This window comes from Cynocephalus volans, chromosome 12, assembly GCF_027409185.1.
Source record: "Cynocephalus volans isolate mCynVol1 chromosome 12, mCynVol1.pri, whole genome shotgun sequence".
In the NCBI taxonomy this organism is placed as follows: domain Eukaryota; kingdom Metazoa; phylum Chordata; class Mammalia; order Dermoptera; family Cynocephalidae; genus Cynocephalus; species Cynocephalus volans.
This window is the reverse complement of record NC_084471.1, coordinates 72,800,662-72,803,309: the sequence shown is the minus strand read 5'-3', so window position 1 is coordinate 72,803,309 and position 2,648 is coordinate 72,800,662. Positions and strand designations below refer to the sequence as shown.

Here is a 2,648-nt window from a genome sequence, read left to right as displayed (position 1 = left end):
CCATCAATCACTGTGGCATGCACAGGCACTTCTGTGCTGAGGGACCACAGGAAGAAAGGGTTTGGAGAGGGAAGGGAGGAGATGGTGATCCCACGATGTAAGTGTGTTCCCATGTAAATCCAACTATTCTGGGTTTTGCTTGCACAGAAATGTATGGAAGCAACTGTGCTCTTATCTGGGGGTGTTGGTGGAAGGGGGTGAGTGGAAGAGGATACCAAAAAGGTGCCACTACGAGCATCCTGCTGACATCATGATATTTCTTTTCTGCCTTTTCCAGAGTAGCTGTTGATAAAGGAGAGATTAAGGAGTTGGATTCTTCAGGTCAGTGTTTCCAGCTTTAGTGAGAGTGCCAACAGAGAAGGGGACCCAGTGTCCGAAGCCACAGGAAAGAAGCCCAGGGTTCCAGGGAGGTAGACAGGCAGCTTACCTCTCATGGTTAAGCACATTACCCTCACAAGCTTCCTGTAAATACAGAACTCACAGCAAATAAACACATTCCCACAACAACCAATAAATAACCATCAGTGGAGCAGATGAAAATGAAATACAAGTGATGGGCTGCTGGTTGGCTCTCCTGGCAATTGGCACCTGAGCCAGCTCCAGAATGGGTGTGAACCCTTGGGTAAGACAGGCTTGATTTCAGAGGCTCCAAGTAAACCTTTCCTCCTAATTTAGTTTATCTTTTACTTCATTTTTTGTTGTTGTTATTTAGCTTTTGTTTCATAATCATAAACTTAACTTTGCAATCCAGCTAGACTTGTAGGGGAATAAAGAAAATATGGAACCCAAAGAACTGCATGCAGCAAGAGCACAAAGGATATTGTGAGCAGATGGAGTGGAGGATACTCTCGTGAGCTACAGAAGGAATGTTCGGTAGCTAAGATAAACCAAGCCAAATTTATTAGAGTTGTCCACAGTTGGCAATGATGATCTTCTTGCTGCTCTCGCCATTCCTGGACCCAAAGTGCTCCATGGCTTCTGTGATATTCATGCCCCCTTTCACCTTGCCAAAGACCATATGCTTGCCATTCAACCACTCAGTCATGGCAGTGCAGATGGAAAACTGGAAACCATTTGTGCTGGGCCCAGCATTTGCCATAGACAAGATGCTAGGACCTGTATGCTTCGGGATGAAGTCCTCATCATCAAATTCTCCCTGTAGATGGCCATTATGATGTGTGAGGTCACCACCCTGGCACATAAACCCTGGAATAATTCTGTGAAAGCAGGAACCCTTATAACCAAATCCTTTCTCTCCAGTTCTCAGAGCATGAAACTTTTCTGCTGTCTTTGGAACTTTGCAAACAGCTGGAAGGAGACACGGCACATGGCCTTGCCATCAACAGCGATGTCCAAGAACACTGTGGGGCTGACCATGGCTGGCAGCAGGATGTTCGGGGTGGTGGTGGTGTCTGGTGTCTGCAAAGCCTTATGTTTTATTTTGAAGCCTGAAATTTGACAGTTACAAATTCATCCCTCCCTTTTCAAAATGCAGCTCTTTATTCTAAAGAAAGGCCCGCTTAAAGCCTCATTCGTCATTTCTCCTTGAAGAAGAATCCGTCTCTTGGATCCTGTCTTGTGAACACTTTTTTTTTTAATTAAAAATATTTTGACATTTACAGTATGTTGTTTTAGTATGAGCACATTTTGAGGGCAGGGCAGAGAACAAATGAAATGCCTGTCAGCAGGGAGAGCAAGGAAGCCTGACTTGGAAACTAACTAATTTGGGTTAACCACTGTGCCATTTGTATGCAGGTCAGTACAGGTTGCTCAGTGAATTATGGGCAAGTAGAAATCTAATTCATGAATTTGTTCATCATCCTTTGCCATAATAGGCCAACCAGAAATGGAGAAAAAAACATACCCAAAGGCGTGACCTTTCAGTGTCCTGCACTTGACATCCAGCTCAATTACTCCTCTGGGAAAATTTGTGTAATTTGTAGATCTATCACTGAGACTTCACATCTTTGAAGGTTTAGTCGTGTTAAGTGGGCATATGATTAATTTTGCTGTCTCACCTCTCGGCATGTGCTTGTCTGTGTGAAGGGGTGTTGGGCAGGATGGACAATGAGTGTGTGTCAAGAATTGCCCAACAAGATGAATCAGTTGACTGTCTAATCTACCTGGAAGTAGAAGTAACTGTGGAGCGAAAATCTTAATATGAATATTGTAATTACCCCGTCTGGGGCATGAAACTACAAGAATGTGTGCTGTGTCCACTGGGCTACTGATGTCCCTCTTCCTTGCCCCTTGGCACTCTCAGAAGTCTCATTCTCTTTCCTCGAAAAAAATGCCAAGGGTTTCTGTTTCAAGAATGCTTGGGGGGTTCTCCCACCTTCTTGCTTTACCAAATGCCTCCCTCACCCACATGCCCACAGGAAAGTCCTTCCTCTCTCTCCAATCCCAGGAAATAGGCAAAGAGTCTGACTCTTTTGTTGTTATTTCCACAGACTGGGACGCAGGGAACGAACCAATCGGATTATCCACACCAGGCCAAGTTTGTCTCTTCTCCCTGCCCCCAATCCCTTTTCACTGGAGAAAGTGTTTATCTTAAAATCTAGCAAGTATGATATAAATGAGACATCCAACACCAATACCTATGAAAAGAATCATCAAAAAATCAGTATTTATTTTAAAAGTTTTCAGAG

General features: G+C 44.0%; 1 pseudogene; it reads right to left on the bottom strand.

The window, feature by feature from the left end:
• Window positions 1-901: 901 nt before the first annotated feature.
• LOC134360909 (peptidyl-prolyl cis-trans isomerase A-like) lies at window positions 902-1,383 on the bottom strand (annotated as a pseudogene).
• Between the last annotated feature and the right edge of the window lie 1,265 nt (window positions 1,384-2,648).